Source organism: Physcomitrium patens, chromosome 9 (assembly GCF_059467195.1).
Source record: "Physcomitrium patens ecotype Gransden chromosome 9, ASM5946719v1, whole genome shotgun sequence".
Classification (NCBI taxonomy): domain Eukaryota; kingdom Viridiplantae; phylum Streptophyta; class Bryopsida; order Funariales; family Funariaceae; genus Physcomitrium; species Physcomitrium patens.
Genome location: NC_143418.1, coordinates 16,769,221 through 16,787,738, shown reverse-complemented (window position 1 = coordinate 16,787,738; position 18,518 = coordinate 16,769,221).

Sequence of the window (18,518 nt, the reverse complement as noted above, 5' to 3'; positions counted from 1 at the left end):
AGTTTGGATTACGGTTAATTGTGTCACCTTAACGTGTAAGCTCATGCAATAGTCTTTTTCTATATTTGAATCCCCCTCTATGGATTTATTCTGAAAAGAATCTGTAAAATAAGTAAAATGATAACCACATTTTTGGCACCGTTGTCAGAGAACGATAATAGTATTGAATGTTAGGAATTAATGGCCGAATGAATAGTTTTAGATATTGTGCAAAGATGTTATAAAATTGAAATTGATTCAAAAGTGAAGAAAATTGTGTAGTTATATGGAAGATAAGAAGCAAATTTAGTAGTATATAATGAAAGATTTTAGTTATTAAGAATGAGAACATTGCAGTAAAAAAAATACATTAGTCAAAAAAAAGACAAAGGAGAGTACAAGGCAGAGAATGGTTACAAAATAAACAATAATGCAAGTTAGAAAAGAAGCATCGACAAAGTTGGATTAAGCCATAGTTGCATGCCTATTGGCATATCCAAGCATACCCAAAAGCTTACCGACCTCTAATATTTTAGACATATATACCATTAAAAAAATCACCAAAAGTACTCGCAAAAAATTTTGTCAATAGCTCAGTATATCTCTTAAATTCGTTAACTGCAAGTAGAAGAAAATCAGAAGAATTGGGTACTGTATTGGATATCTTTCCAATAGCAAAATCTGTTGATTCTGTCAAAATTGGTTCCATAGAATGACATAAATTGCTTGCCAATAAAGGCCAATTCAGCATATTTCAAAATCTATGATTTTCACCTCCAACTCAACTAATAAACTTATTCAGGGATAAAAATAGAAAATTGAGGTTGGAAAGTTTGGAGAAGGTAGTGGTAATTTTAATAAGAGATTAAGCGGCACATTGTCTTCTTCAATGATAACAAATAGTCTAGTAGTTCTAATAGTAGTCCAAATGGGTGATGTCGGCGATTGCACAAGTAGCATGGCTCCATTACCTACTTTTAGGAACTTGCTAAATGCAGATCCAGATCAACACTTGTCTCAATTCCTGACCGTATGTGTAGCTAATAATGGCAAAATTGAAGATATTTGGTTGTAATCGCTACCAACAACCTTAAAAGATAAAACATTTGAATGGTATAACCACCAAACCGTGGATCAATTTCTTAATTGGGAAGTATTGAAGAATGCATTTTGAATCCATTTTCATCCAATTGATTTAGAGGATTGACTTCGAGAAAGATTAATGAATAGCAAAATGAGTCCAAAAGAGACAGTGGAATTGTACTATGGCCGTATGGCAGATATACTTCACAAGTGGCCAAATCATCAAATGTCAGAGGCTTTTATATTATCCATATTAATCAATGGATTGCATCCATCCAAACTAAAAATGTTTGTAAAAGAGGTTCAACCAAATATGGTAATAGCATCTTTTAATCGAGCTAAGGTTTAGAAGAAATATCATTATGATCAATTTTTACCTATGGGAGCTGCTATGATTTCAATTCAAGGAGGTTATCAAATCTCGATATGGAATGGAGCAGTGATTAATTATCTAAGAATGTTCGATACAGGGATCAATTCAAATGTCAATACACAACGAATAGTTAATGTCACCCCGTTGTAAAGTATACCACCAAGCATGGTAATATCATAGTCTCCATACTTCTCTTATCAACAACAACCATTGACTACGACAGAGTTGCCAATAGTATCAGCTTTGAAGGATTCTAATGAAATCTTAATAAATTTGATTAAAAAAATGGAAGAAATGGCAATCAATATGACAAAGGATAAAGAAAAGAGGCAAAAACCTACCAATACTAGGCCCATTGTATGGTACACTAATTCTAAGGGCCAAGGTCATTTGGTGACAGAATGCTCCTCTCTTCGACAAATGATGGTGCAATGTACATTCTATGGAGGAAAGCACTTGGCAGCTAATTGTTGGAATTGAAAAAAGAAACAACAATTTGGTAATCAAACCATGATCCCACTCACTTAGTGGAATGTCAATCAAGTTCAAATGAAAAATATATTTGGCTGAAACGAGACTCGTTTAAATAGGTAAAATTGAGCCTTTAATAACTTTCAAGGTCCAAATTATAATCCGGATTTTGCATCAAAGTCCCATAATTATGTGAAGGAACAACTACGATATCAAAAATATTCTCTATCATCGCAATCAATTCCAGTTTCTTTTATACCAACAGGACAACTGGGATCATTTATCAGTTCAACTTGGAATAAGCTCAGCCAATATATACTAGTGGAGACATCCAATATGCTTGATGGAGGTGGAAGAAGACCACTTCATTATTATTATTGCAGGCAGATTGATCATTATGCTAGTAAATATCCTAATCTAAGAGCAAGTGATGAATATACTCTAGTTTGTGGAAATTGTAAGCAGTCAGGACATACATATCAACAGTATAATGCTCTATTCAATTTCAACAACCATAATCAATAAATCCAGCTATAAAATAAGATCAAGGATAATAATCAAGGTTTCTAAGATTTCTCAATAAATTGAGTCAAATGTGTCCAAGCAGTACTTACTAGGAGCCAGCAAAAGGACAAAGAATTAATTCAACACTTGGATGAACCAGTTGCAAAGGACCAATTCAACCCAATTATGAGGAAGTCAAATCCAGTTCTTGTAACAGGCATCTTATGGATGATGACACCTGATCCATCTATCCAACCCAATGACGTCCTAACCATCGAGGTCTCGCCTCAGTCTACACCAATTCTGTTCTTTGTGCAGTTCTAGAAGACATCTTATCCATTAAAAGATCTTCTCATGGACAAACATTCTGCGAAAGCTCTTTCACCTATTTCAATTCTGAGTCTAGAAAAAAAAAACTATATTACCTCAAGGGATAAAACTAAAACAAGTAGATTATTTCATCAAGATGGCACATTTTGTATTATATACAAAAACTATCATAGGTGAAGAAATAGCCAAGTTTTTCCTTAAAAACATACATAGCTATCATGGATTACCTAAGGATATTATATTGGATAGAAGAACTTAATTTGTATCAAGATTTTAGAGAATATTTTTTAAGATTCTAAAAGTAGATATTAAATTATCTTCAAATTCTATCTTCAAATTCTATCTTCAAATTGAAGGATAGATAGAGTATGTAAATTAAGTTTTAAAATAGTATTTGAATTCTACCATCAAATACCAATAAGATGATTAGACAATTCTTTTGCCATTGGTAAAATTTTCTTGTAATAACACAACATATTTCTCTATATAACAAACACCTTTCTTTACTAATTATGGATATTATCTATAACTTAATATTTTTGACTTTATAAAACTTGATAATCCTATAATAGAAGATTTTGTAGATCATTAATCTGACCTACATACAATTGAAGAAATATAATAAGCAAGACACAAATAAATAGAAATCAGCAAGGTTAGATATAAGAGAAGTATGAAATGAAATACCTCTCACTTCCAACACTCTTTACTTATAAGTAGAGTTTACATCCATTATTGTTTAACTTCATTCTCATTCATCCTTACTTCATTCAACTAAATCCTAGATTCCATTAACCTAACTACCACTATAAATCCTAGATGCCACCTTGATAACTTTCTTATTACCTTTTGCTATCTTTTAACTATTAGCAATTTATATTATGTAATATCTTTTATTTGTCTAATATTTATTTTAATACTCTTACTTTGCTATTGATTAAAGGCTTCTAAATCTAATGCCTTTGTTAATTTGTAATTTCTATCCTTTACCAATACTTTTGTAAGCAAATCAACAAGCATGTCTTCCGTTGCTTAATACTTTATGTCAATCACTCTCATTTCAATCTTTTCTCATATAAAGTGATGTTGAATGTCAATGTGATTTGTCCTTGAATGATATTTTGGATTCTTAGCAAAGGCAAGGCATCTTTGATTGTCACACTTCATTGGAGTTGCTTCCATTTGTACAAGTCCAATGTCTTTTAAAACTTGTTTTAGCCATATTGCCTCCATTGCACCATGACTTGCTACCATGTACTCCGCTTCCATTGTAGACCTTGCAATTATTAATTGTCTCTTACAATTCTATGAAATTTCTCCCATTCCAACAAAGAATACATATCTTGTTGTTGACCTTCTATCATTTGCATCTCCAACCCAATCCGCATTACAATAACCATGCAATACAATATTATCACCTCCAAGGCACAATTTGAAGTTCAAAATATATTTTAAGTACCTCAAGATCTTCTTAATGGTTGCCCAATGGATTGGTCCAACCTTTCACATGTATTGACTCACAATACTCACTACATATGCAAGATCCATCCTTGTGCTAACCATTGCATACATAAATGAGCCTACAATTGCCTTGTATAGAACATCTTTCATTTCATCTTCAACTTCAGTAAACTCCTCATCCGTGAACTTCATCAACTTCATATTCGCCTACATTGGTGTTCCAATAGGCTTGCACTCCTCTATGTTGAATCATTTCAATACTTCTTCAATATACTTCTTTTGCCACAATATAATGAACTTCTTAGCTCGACCTCTCACAAATTCCATTCTTAAGCAATAGTGGAGCTCTCCCTAATCACTCATCTCAAATTCTTTTGCTAGCATTGCCTTCAACCAATCCATCTTTTTCAAGGTATTGGTTAAGATGATTAAATCATCAATATAAAGAATAACAATCAGAAAGAAGACTTTTGATTGCATCATATACATAGAATGATCAGCATTGCTTCTCACAAATCCCTCATTCACAAAGAATGGATCAATGTATTGGTACCATATCCTTGGTGATTGCTTGAGTCCATTCTATGATCTCCTCCAATCTTCTTTTCTTTTGTAGATAGTCTTTTTTCATTCAAAGATTGATAATTTTCATCACCATCATCATCATCTTTATACTCTTCATTGCTGATCTTAGCATTTTTAAAGGCCTTGTTTTCTACCTGTCAAGGACAAAGACTCGATGAGGGAAAATATACACCAAAAGGCTATCTCGATATAATAAGTCAAAATATAAACAAATAGGTATATTAAAAGGAAACTGGAATGGCTATTGCCACAAGACAAGAAACTAAAGACTCTTGAACCTGGACTAAAAGCAAGAAAGGAGTTGACAAGAGTGAAGAAGCCTTCACTCTTGTCTCTATATATACTATCTAACTAGGGGCTACGTGGCAACGTTCTATAGGACCTCCAATATGTGTTGACTTTGTAGGATACATGCCTTGACTTACAAGGCAAGTTTTTCTACGTGTGGGCCACATAGTTAGCTTGATCTTCAAGCTAACAACATGTGTGGCACATGGCCAACTTGTTGACCACGTTTCTAATCCAAAAAGTCAATTAAAGACACCTATGAAGTCAAAGTAGCGTCTAGGAAGTTTCTAGGAAGCTTCTATATTAAATATTATAGAATTAACTTACTTTTATCTACTTTTACTTACTTCTACCTATTTCTATATGTAATTATTAGCTTACATGATTATGGCCGTGACATTACCCCCCCTTCTAGAGACGAGTTCCACGAGGAGCGGTCATCATATGTTGAGGAAATCTATGATGCGACGAATTGTATTCGCCACATACTCTCATCTCTGTTCTCTTCGAAGATGATTGATAGGGCCTCTCAACCATCGATAGTGTCCCATACCAGGGCGGGAAGACCACCCAGTTATTTGATCATTGTTGAGGCCTTCGTAACTTCCTTCGAATAGAATATTTGGAACACCATCAGGAGTTGTTCCTACCTCTAGCAAAATCACCAAACATCGGGAGTCCCTTCCCAAATCGTGATACCAAACGCGTTGTATCTCACCATCTATTCGAGGAAGAACATGTCGTTCTTGAAGATGTTTATCTCGATTGCGTCATCTTGAAGGTTGTGACAATCGTAATGTCTCGTCCGGCAGGTCAGCCAACAAAGGTTCTTGAGTTGAATCTGCTGGTCGTTGGCTCTCCATCTAATTAGCGTCACAAATGTAAAGAAGTTACAAACAAGGATAGGAAATTGAATGTTATCTTGCCTCAATCTTGTCTCTTTTATAAGAGAGATTTTCATCTTAGTTTTGATGCATGTCGTTGATGAAAAACTTTGACTTTAGCTGATGCATTTCTTAGATTCCTGGATGGCTCTCATGTGCGTTCACTAATATCATATCTGTGCCAATGAACAAGATATTCCAGCTTATTTCGGCGCCGCCTTGAGTCTAATATTTCTTCCACCTCAAATTCTTCATTATTATCTACTTCTATAGGAGGCGGTGGCATTTGTCTTCTTCCTTGTATATCCACTGTCTTATATGGTTCAAGAAGAGACACGTGGAATACAAGATGGATCTTCATTGACTCCGGTAGATGTAACCGATATGCAACTGGGTTGATCTGTTCAGAAATAGAAAAGGGGCCAAGCCTACGATAGTCCAACTTGTCACAAGGTCGAGTAGTCTTGATATTGCGACGAAGTAGCCATACCTTATCACCCACGTTGATTTGTGGTTGCTCCTTACAATATAGATCTGCGTTTATCTTTTGTCGTTCTTGAGCTTCCTTCAATTGCGTCTTCATTATTGCATGTAACTCTGACAACCGATTTGCCATATCTTCTGCTGCAGGATTATCAACTTTTGAAAAATCAAAAGTATCAAGTCGTGGATGATAGCCATAATTGGCAAAGAAAGGTGTTTTTTGCATGGAAGAATGTACCGTATTATTATAAGCAAACTCTGCCAATGGCAGAAGGGTTGTCCAATCATCTTGTTGGTAGTTGATAGTACACCTTAAATATTGCTCCAAGACTTGGTTTACGCGCACTGTTTGTCCATCAGTTTGAGGATAGAAAGCCGAAGATAGCTTTATGTCTACTTTTAAAATCTTGAAAAGGATCCTCCAAAATCTTGACACAAATTGAGTTCCCTTATCCGATATGATATCTTTAGGTAATCCATGATAGCGATAGATATTATCAATGAAAAGCTTAGCTGTTTCTTCACCTGTGATAGATTTTGTACATGGTACAAAATGTGCCATCTTGGTGAAACGATCTACTATCACAAATATAGAATCATAAGATCTTGAGCTTGGAAGATCTATGATGAAATCCATAGAAACAGAAGACCATGGTTGTTCTGGTATAGGTAATGGCTGAAGAAGTCCGTAAGGTCGATGACGAGGAATTTTTGATCTTGAACAAATATCACATGATTGTACAAAGTCTTTGACTGACTTCCACATTTGTGGCCACCAAAAATCTCTTGATATGAGTTCCAAAGTCTTATTATATCCAAAGTGCCCTGCTGCTGGAAAGTCATGACGTGCTTGAAGAACATGTAAACGTGCTTCTCCTTCAGGAACATATAGGCGTCCTTCAAAATATAATAGATTATTCTTGAACTCGAACTTAGAAGGATCATGAGACTTGGAAGAATTATTCTGGATATCATAAACAAGAGGGACTGAGGGCATACTGGACTGGATTTGCTTGAAAAAAGTTGAATCAACAGTCAATGTTGATTTCATTGCTCGGAGATGAAATTGCTCCGATTTCAAGAGGACCGTTCTTTGTTGCTGAAAAGCTGCATCTCCTTCTTTTGGTGCAAAATAAGAACGTCTAGATAGGGCATCAGACAAATCTTGTTGTTTTCCTGATCGATAAGTGATAATGAACTCGAATCTTGACAAAGACATACTCCAACAAGCTTGACGACGATTCAACACGTGTGCTGACATGAAATACTCGAGGTTCTTGTGATCTGTATACACAGTGACTGGACTAGAAGCGCCTTCTAGATAATGATGTCATTCTTGAAAAGAATCCACGATCGCAAGAAGTTCTTTATCGTGGATCTCATAATTGATCTCGGCTGCTGAGAATTTTCTTGAATGAAAAGCTATCGGATGAAGTTTGTCATCTGTTCCCATTTGTGATAAAACTGCACCCAAGGCAAAATCTGATGCATCTGTTTCCATAAAAAATGCCTTGAAAAAATCAACACGATATAAGACTGGTGCAGAGACAAACGATGTCTTCAAGGCTTCAAATACTACTTCCGCTTCTTGATTCCATTGGAATTTATCTTTACTAATCAAGCGTGTAAGTGGAGCTGCAACTCGTGAGAAATCTTTGATGAAGATCCGATAGTAATTGGCAAATCTCAAGAAACATTGGACATCTCTTACTGTCCTTGGAATCTTCCAATCCATGATTGTTTGGACTTTCTTAGAATCCATCATGAGACCATCATTTGAAATGATGTATCCTAAAAAGTCAACTTGAGTAGTGTGAAATACACACTTTTCCATCTTGGCGTACAATCCTGCATCTCTAAGTTTTTGTAATACTTGACGAACATCTATTTCATGTTCTTCGACGTTCTTAGAATAGATCAGGATATCGTCTAGATAGCAGACGATAAAATTGTCTAAGAATTCACGAAATACATCATTCATGAGATGTTGAAAAGCAGCTAGTGCATTCGTGAGTCCAAAGGGCATGACATTATATTCGAAATGTCCATACCTGGTTCGAAACGCAGTCTTCCATTCATCTCCTTCTTTGATCCGTACTAGATTATATGCTCCTCTTAGATCTATTTTTGTATAGATCTTAGCTTGATTCAACTGGTCAAGGAGTCCTGATATCGAAGGTAATGGATACTTGTTCTTGATTGTGATCTTGTTGAGTCCTCGATAATCAACACACATTCGTAAAGATCCATCTTTTTTCTTTACGAATAGAATTGGAGCTCCTACTGGAGATTTTGAATGGCATATGAAATTCTTCGCTAAATTCTCATCAATATATGTCTTGAGTTCAGCCATCTCATCTTGCGATAAACTGTAAATTGGTCCAAATGGTGGCTGAGTTCCTTCCTTGAGGTGGATTGAACAATCATATGGACGATGCTCAGGAAGAATATCTGTATTCTTTTTCTCAAAAACGTCTTGATACTCCTGATATTGACTTGGAATGCCAATTGAAGTCTTTACGTTTTCAGAAATAGGTGCAGCATAAATAGCAAAAGTTGATCCTTCTTTTGCTGCGTGTATAAATGCTTTTGCACCTATCAGTACGGGTTTTACTATACTAGACTTATAATTTTTTACTTGGTTGGTAGAACTATTAATAACGCTTTGGGAAAAGTCAAGTTTACGCGAATTCCAATCTATTCGAGGGTTATATTTTTCTAGCCAGGATAAACCTAAAATAACTGGATTGGACGGGGATTTAATTATGTTAAAAGCTATGTAGCTATCATGACCGTCTATTGTTACTTTTATAGGATGAGTTTCATGAGTGACATCTCCAGAAGACAAGGGATGACCATCTATGACTTCTACATGTACTGGTTTAGGTTTCTGTACAAAGGGTATTTTACGACTTTTAACAAATTGTTCATCTAAAAAACATGCTGAGGCTCCCGAATCTAATAAAGCAGAGGCTTTGTAATTCTTAGGTCCTAAACATAAGTCTATTATAAAACAAGGAGAGGGTTCTGAGGAGAGGATAGGACCTTCATTAGGAATTGTACAAGGTTCCAGCTGCACGGTCCCTATTGTAGCTGGACGAATCCGTTTTCCGACATGTTGTCTTCTTTGACCGTCGTACCCCTCATTTTATAGTTGCGTCGTTTCTTTGGACAATGTTGAGCAGTGTGCTTAGGTTCTCCGTAATATAAACATAATCCTTCTTGACGACGACGAATCTTTTCTTGCTCAGTTAGGGGTTTAAAACGTACCGCGTCAATTTGCATGTCTTCTACTTCTGAATGTACGTTTGGCAAAGATGTTGATGTTGCCATTGAGTAATAACGTTGAGGTTCCCGTGAATGATTCTCGGATCGAAATTCGAAAAGTCGATTATCACATTTTATCGCAAAATCGATTGCTTGACTCAAAGTTTGAGGATCAAGTAAGTTGAGCATCAATTTCTTTACTTCGTATTTCAATCCATAAAGAAATTGACTGATGAGTGCAGCATCATCCCACTTGATGTCAATTGTAAGTTGTCGAAATTGTGAAGCATATACTGTTACTGAGCGATTTTCTTGTCGCAGAATTTGGATCTTATTTGTTGCAACACGAGTTGCATCGTGTTCACCATACATAGATCGAAACTCCGCCAAAAAAGCTTCCAAATTGTCCAATATTGGATTTCGTTGTTCAAGAAAAGACGAAAACCACGATAATGCAGAACCAGAAAGTAGAGTGCCAATAAACCTGACTTGTGATCCTGGAGTTGGATAGCTTTGCGGTTGAAGTTCAATTGCCAATTGTACTTGATTGATGAATCCTCGAAACTTTGATCTCGTACCATCAAATTTCTCAGGTAAGGCAATTCTTGGTTCTCTAGTGCTTATAGGGTGTTGTACAATTGGAGAAAGAACGTGATTTGTTGTAGATGTTGAAGCAGCTCCGATCATCTCTATATCTCTACTTTCTGCTATTTTTGTTCTTTCCTGTGTTGGTGAATTGAGTTGATGCATCGCAAGCATTAACTCCCTCATTTGCTCTTGCATTTGTGCCATTGCACTCTTCATTTCAACAAGCTCTGCCATAATGACACTAAGAAGAAAAATTTGTTTGATATTGCTCAAGACAAAAGAAAAGAAAGACTTAATAACAAAGAAGATACTAAGAACAATATCAGTTTAGAAGTGGATAATCCGCAAACTTCTAATACGCTTATGTCTTGTCAAGAGGAAGGGGTAATCTACTCTTACTCAAGAAAAAACAAAGCTCTGATATTGTAAGTGTACTCTTGTCAATCTGTCAAGGACAAAGACTCGATGAGGGAAAATATACACCAAAAGGCTATCTTGATATAATAAGTCAAAATATAAACAAGTAGGTATATTAAAAGGAAACTGGAATAGCTATTGCCACAAGACAAGAAACTAAAGACTCTTGAACCTGGACTAGAAGCAAGAAAGGAGTTGACAAGAGTGAAGAAGCCTTCACTCTTGTCTCTATATATACTATCTAACTAGGGGCTACGTGGCAACGTTCTATAGGACCTCCAATATGTGTTGACTTTGTAGGACACATGCCTTGACTTACAAGGCAAGTTTTTCTACGTGTGGGCCACATAGTTAGCTTGATCTTCAAGCTAACAACATGTGTGGCACATGGCCAACTTGTTGACCACGTTTCTAATCCAAAAAGTCAATTAAAGACACCTATGAAGTCAAAGCAGCATCTAGGAAGTTTCTAGGAAGCTTCTATATTAAATATTATAGAATTAACTTACTTTTATCTACTTTTACTTACTTCTACCTATTTCTATATGTAATTATTAGCTTACATGATTATGGCCGTGACACTACCTTCTTTGTCTCTTCATCTTCATTTTCACCTTTACAACCATCATTGTCTTCGTCTTCTTCCTTCTTTGCTAAATTTGAAGATGTGTCCACAAACACACTATTACTCCCACTTGGACATATCTCCAAGTACTCACAAGCACTCTTATGCTCCAAAAATTCAACATCACAACTGTTGATGATATTTTTGGTCTCCAAATTTATGAGCCTATAAGCCTTTATACTTTTATAATATCCAACAAACACACATTTTTTACCTTTTGTATCAAATTTTGATCTCATACAATCTCGTGTCTTTGCATATACTATGCATCCAAAGGCCCTCATGTATAAAATATAAGGTTTTATCCCACATTAAGCTTCTTCCGGAGTCATTGATGAAAGTGCACTTGTAGGACATCTATTTCTTGTGTACATTATATTTGCCACTACTTCTACTCAAAACTCATGTCTAAGGTATTGAGCATGAAGCATATTTCTTGTCATCTCCACAATGGTTCGATTTGTTCTTTCAGCAACTCTATTTTGTTGTGGACTATAAAGAGTGGAGGTTTGTTTTGTAATACCATATATCTTCAAGAAATCATTGAATTTTTTTGACATATATTCACCTCCATTGTCTATACACAATATCTTCATTTTGCACTTACATTCCTTCTCCACAAGTGCCTTAAATTCTTTAAACCTTGTGAAAGACTCATTCTTTGCTTTGAAGATGAAAATCCACACCTTTCTTAAAAAATCATCAATAAATGTGATAAAGTACCTTCCAACTCCTATTAATGGCATCCTCATAGGTCTAAAAGTATCAAAATAGATCATCTCCAATAACTTGATTGTATGTATTGTAACTCTACTTGGAAATATAGCCCTTTATTGTTTACCTTAAATACAACCTTCACAAGCAAGTGTCATAGAATTGTGGCTTATATGACTAAGATCTATGCGACTTACTATGGATTGGAGCTCTTTCATGCTCTTGGCATTCAAATGACAAAGGCATTGATGCCAAATGCCAAACTTGTCATGATCTTGAGGAAATTCAGCAAATGCTGCCATTTCAACTCTATTCATCTTCTTACACTTGATGAAGTAGAGGTTGCCATCTCTAAAGCCCTTTGCAACATCATCTCCTTTCAATGTCTTCACAAAACATCCATTCTTATCAAATTGTACTTTACAACCATGTGAAACAAGTTTACTCATCGAGAGGAGATTTTTCTTCATCTTTGGCATATGTAAGACGTCCTTCAATCTAATCTTCTTAATTTGGCCTTTCACAAAAATCTCTACTACAATAGAGCCCCTTCTAATAGCTTATATTAAGTCATTGTCTCCTATGAGTATATTTATTGCTAAAATTTCTTTTTAAGTATCAAATGAACTTTTATATAGAGTCATGGACTTGGTAGTACCCGAAACAATAATTTACTTGGACATGGCAGCCATGGAAGTACCTTCACTTGCCATAAATGCATAATTATCACCTGCATAATCATCACCTCCATATTCATCACAAGCATTATTTACACTTAATTATCTCCTTTCTTAGACTTAAAGCAATTTCTAGCAAAATGACTTAGTTTTCTACAAATGAAGGAAGTTCTTACATTGCCACGTTGGTTAAAATAAATTTCTTTGCCTTGACTTAAAAAGAGAGCCGAATCTTCACTTTGAGGCTTTTCTTTCTTTCTTCTTGGATACTTCATGAGCAAGTCTTGCCGTCACATAATCCATTGTGAGCTCTTTTAGTTTGATGGACTCCAATGCGATAATGAGGTAGTTGTAGGACTCGAGAAGGTTCATAAGCAAGGTCATGACAATATCACTCCCTTCTAAAGGCTTGTCAATAATTGCAAGTTGATTAACAAAGGCCTTTACCTTATTGACATGACCCATGATGTCATCACCTTCTTCCATCTTTCAAGTGAAGAATTTCTTCCTTGTAAAGATGATATTGGACAAGTTCTTGCTTTCATATATGTTGCAAAGGATCTTCTATGTATCTATTGGTCATTTGCAAGAGATGATGTGAAAAAAATTCGCTTTATCTAAATTCATGGCAATCATGTCAAAAGCCTTCTTTTCACGTCTTATAAAGTTTTTCTTTTCTTTAGCATCAGCATGCATGCTTGGAGGCTATTCACTTTCATCTACAATGTCTCAAAGGTCCAAAGACACCAACAAAAGTTCCATTTTTATCTTCCAATGGTAGAAATTATCACCTTTAAATTTTTTAATCACTCTCAAATCTTTACTCTTACTAGAAGCCATGTCTAAGAATAGGTCTATCAAAAAATATCAAAAAAAGAAGTCTCTATGTGCTTAAAATCACCAAAATAATTTTGTATTAGTAAAATCTCAGAATGCCCTCTTGTGAACAAATGAGTGCTTCTTCACTTTAAACACTCCCAACTCAAATTTCAAAGCTTCTAACAAGTATGTGGACTCCAATCAGCCTCACTATCAAGTTTTCTAATTCATAAAATTCACTTTCTCACTAAAACTTCCACAACACCAGAGACACTATTAAGGTCTTTGTATAAGGTCTTAATCATTCAATCCTAAGAATTAAGAACCTTCAAATAAATGTTAGGGATCTATAAGGCCCAAATCAAAACTTCTACAAGCCAAAATACAAGATTAGATCATACAAATCCTAACATTAGCAAACACTATAAGATCTATTCCACACAAGATCAACAACGAGAAAATAACTTCAACTTACTTGAAAAGCTCAATCAAGTGTCTATGGGCTTATAACCTATTGAAAAAATACAATAAGTAAGACACAAGTAAATAGAAATCAGTAAGGTTAGACACAAGAGAAGTATGGAATAAAATACCTCTCACTTCCAACATCCTTTACTTATAGATAGAGTTTACATCTATTGTTGTTCAACTTCATATTCATTCATTCTTACTTCATCCAACTAAATCCTAGATTCTACTTAACCTAGCTATTACTCCAAATTCTAGCTGCCACTTAACTTAGCCACTACTATAAACCCTAGCCACCACCTTTGTAACTTTTCGATTATCTTTTGCTGTCCTTTAACTATTAGCAACTTACATTAGGTAATATCTTTTATTTGTCTAACATTTATTTTATCACATATAACAATAAAGATGCAACTAAAAGAGGCTCAAGAACAACAAAAGAGTAACTTGGTTGCTTATTAGAAGGAACAACCTCATTTCTATATTGGTGATAAAGTATGGTTACTTCATTGTAATATTAAAATTATTTGTCCTTATAACAAGTTGGATTATCATAGACTTAGACCATTTCTTATTTGTGAACAAATCAATCTAATCGCTTATAGATTACATCTATAAAAGTCTATGAAATCCATCCCATATTTAATGTGTTTCTTTTAGAATCATATAAGATAGTGAATATCTCGAGAAGAAAACAAATACCACCACCTTCTATAGAAGTAGATAATAATCAAGAATTTGAGGTGGAAGAAGTCTTAGATTCAAGGTAGTGCTGACATAGGTTAAAATATCTTATTTAATAGTGTGGTTATGATATTAGAAAATACACAAAGGAGTTAATAAAATATCTTACAAATGCAACACAGAAGATCAAAGTTTGTTATCAATGGTATCTATCAAAATCAAGATAAAGAATAGCAAACTTTTGCTACAAAAGAAACACAATTTAGAAAAGATTTCATTCTACCTTCTATTCTTATTTATAATCTTTGTATAATTGTGGTGTTATTGTATTATAATTGTTTATAGTATATAAAAATTAATTAAAACATATAATATGTTTATAAGAATTGATGTATATTAAAGTAATTAGTAGATTAATTTAAAGAGAGTTGATATAAGGAAATTTATTTTGAGGTTTATTTATGTTGATTATAGTGTTTAAATTATATAAGATTTAGATATTTAGTATAAAATTTAAGGAAAAGATTGGGGCTCAAAGATGAAGATTCAAACCTCTAAAAAACTTATTTGGAGGAATGAAAGCAAGGTATGGATGGATGAAGGCAAAAGGTAAAGATCTTCACTCCTATTGTTGAAGGACCGTATCCATTAGGCATTCAATAGGCTGTCTGCAACCATAACAAGGATTTTGGCAACTTTAAAAGAGACATTTGAGAGTCAAAAGTAAGAATTATAATGTTTAGGATTTGGACTACAATTTTTGTATAATTTTAGAAGATTTAGAGAAAGAATGATGAAGTTATATCCATTTGAAATTAAGATAATTTTTTTAAATATGTTAATTTTCTTTTGAAAATATAAGGCATTTTATGATAGATTTTAAAAATAAAAAGATATAATTATAAGTGTGATTTTAAGATCTACATCTTTTGTGAAAGAATTTTTAAATTTGGACTTAGTATAAAGAAGTTATAGAGCATTGAAGATAGAACATATAATTCAAAGGTAGTAAGTGAGTCATTTTGTTGATAGTAATGGTTGGAGCCATATCTTGAATTTTTCGATGAAATTTTTGCTCACAATTTCTAAAACTACGTGTTATTGGATTAAAAAGCTATATATTAAAAATTTATGGTATTTAAGTACTTAATTTGTGAGATATGAAGAAATTTGCACACTAATGTATATAAGCAAGGATTTGAAGCTAATATTAGGATTTTGACAATATCTCAAGATCTGTAATGAAGTTGTAATTAAAATTTGTTGTGGTAGTTTTTAAAAGTACATCAATACTTCAGGTAAAATTTTGATTTGTATAAATAATCCAATGGTGAGATATGAGCTCTTGAAGTTCAAAAAAAAATCATTTTAAAGATATACAAGGTTTTATTATATTTTTATAACATTTTTGGTGATCTTTGATACTTAGGACTTATGAATTGATGTGACTATCTCTAAAGGAACAATTTTACATATAAACTTGGTTTTTTTTTTTAATTTTGAGGCTTAATTTATTAATTAGTGATAATCAAAAATATAGAGCTTTTTTAAAGCAAATTCACTGTACATCAACATCTTTAAAAAGATAAAGAATCAACAGCTAGCAGATTCAACTCAAGAGCCATCATTTGATAACTTATCAGACAAGACATTGTGATTGTTACATCCTTCAAGATGACGTAAAAGAGATGAAGACCTTCAAGAATGATATATTTTTCTTTAAATAGATGGTAAGATACAACGCATTTGATATCACAACTTAAGAAGAAACTCTCAATGTTTGGTGATTTAATTCGAGGTAAGCATGACTCTTGATGGTGTTTCAAATGTTTTGTTTGAAAGAAGTTATAAAGGTTTCAACAATGATTAAATCACAGGGTCGTCTTTCTACCCTTGAATAAAACATTACCGATGGCTGGGAGGACCTATCAACTACCTTCAAAAGAAACAAAGATCAAAGTACATGGCAAATGCAATTCATCGCATCTTACACTTTCTCAACATGTCATCACCACTCCTTGTGGAACTCATCCCTAAAAGAAGAGATAATGTCATGGATATATATCTACTGTAATTGTTATTTAGGTAATATGAATGGATAGAAGCAAGTAGAAGTAGATTAATTTCATAATACCTTCTAGAAAAGCTTCCTAAAAGCTTCTTAGATGTTGTTTTGATTTTATATGTATCTATAATTGATTAGCAGGTTAGAAACTTAGTCAACAAACTAACCATGTACCACATGTATTGATAGCTTACGGAACAAGCTAACTATTTGATGTCCATATAAAAAACTTCCCTTGCAAGTTAAGATACGTGCCATGCAAAGGCAATATATTTTTGGAGGTCCTATAAATGTTGCCACATAGATCTTGGGTAGATAGTATATATAAAGGTAAGAGTGAAGCCTTCTTCACTCTTGTCAACTCCTTTCTTGTTTCTAGTTTAGTTTCAAGAGTCTCTAGTTTCCTTATCTTTTGACAATAGCCATTCCAATTTCTTTTTTAATATACATACTTTTCTATTTCTATTTTGTCATATTTCTTTGAGAGATTCTCACTTATTTATCTATTTTTTTTGAGTTTTTGTCCTTGATAATATAATATCTATGTTTATATATTTTACTTTTATACTTTTTTCTTATTCTTTTTATAATATGCATATCCATCAATATAATATAAAAATAATATAAAATAATTTTAAAATATTATACCTCATATATTAAATTATATTGTATAAAGTATATTTAATGCATACTTACAATACATAAATAGAAACATCTTTGATGATTATTCTCTTAAAACCTTATAAAAAACCAAAATAAGACCATTCACTATCTAAAAAAATAAAAAAAGAAGCTAATAAATTTAGAATTTTATATGAATATTAAAAATTAAGAAAAAATATCAAAAAAAATTAAATAAATCTATTTTTTTAATAAATTTATCTACCTCTTATATTTTACATTTTTATAATGATATTTGTAGATTTAATTGCCATAGCATAAATTCTACCAATTATAAAAGAAATAAAATCTTCACAATTGAGAAGAATATGTAGAATATAGAAAGAGGATCAATTTACTAAAAGTTAGGTTGATTAAATAATTTTTCATTAAAAACATAACAAATCTAAAAGAGTATTTACAATAGGACCTTTATTGCACATAATAGTTTTCTTATGTTATATGGGTGCAAGTCCATAAGAGCACATCATTCACATGTTCTTTATTTTGAGTCATATCCAACTTACATGCTTTATCATTCTACATTGCCAATGATCATTTGGTATCTTCACATGCAACCCTTCTAGTAAAGCACATATAAAAATATCCTTGATATTTTCTTTCTTTCTTCCACCAAGTCTTCTTTGTCAATAACATGTCTACCTTGTAACTACAAGAACTGAAGAGATTACTTGTCTCTACAAAGTTGAATTATTGATTAGGTTGATATCATCATGATCAAATGGATTCATTAATAGTAGATATTTGGACATGTGGCTTATTGCAAAAGTAGATATTACCATGACTACTTTTTCTTTACAACTCTACTTCCTCTAAATAAGAAAATAAAAGTCTTTTAATAATTTTTGTATTCTTATTTCCTAAAGAATAATTTTTCATCTCAATTGTACCATATATTAAAAATAAATAAAAGACTTCTTATTATGTATTGATTTCCTACAAAGTAAAAGGTAGACTCAACTTAATTTAGACATTGTAAATGTGAACATTGAAGAATATTGAATCATTGAACACTTTAGCTTATTTGTACTCATAAAGAAGGAAATCACTAAATTTGTTGATTATACTACTA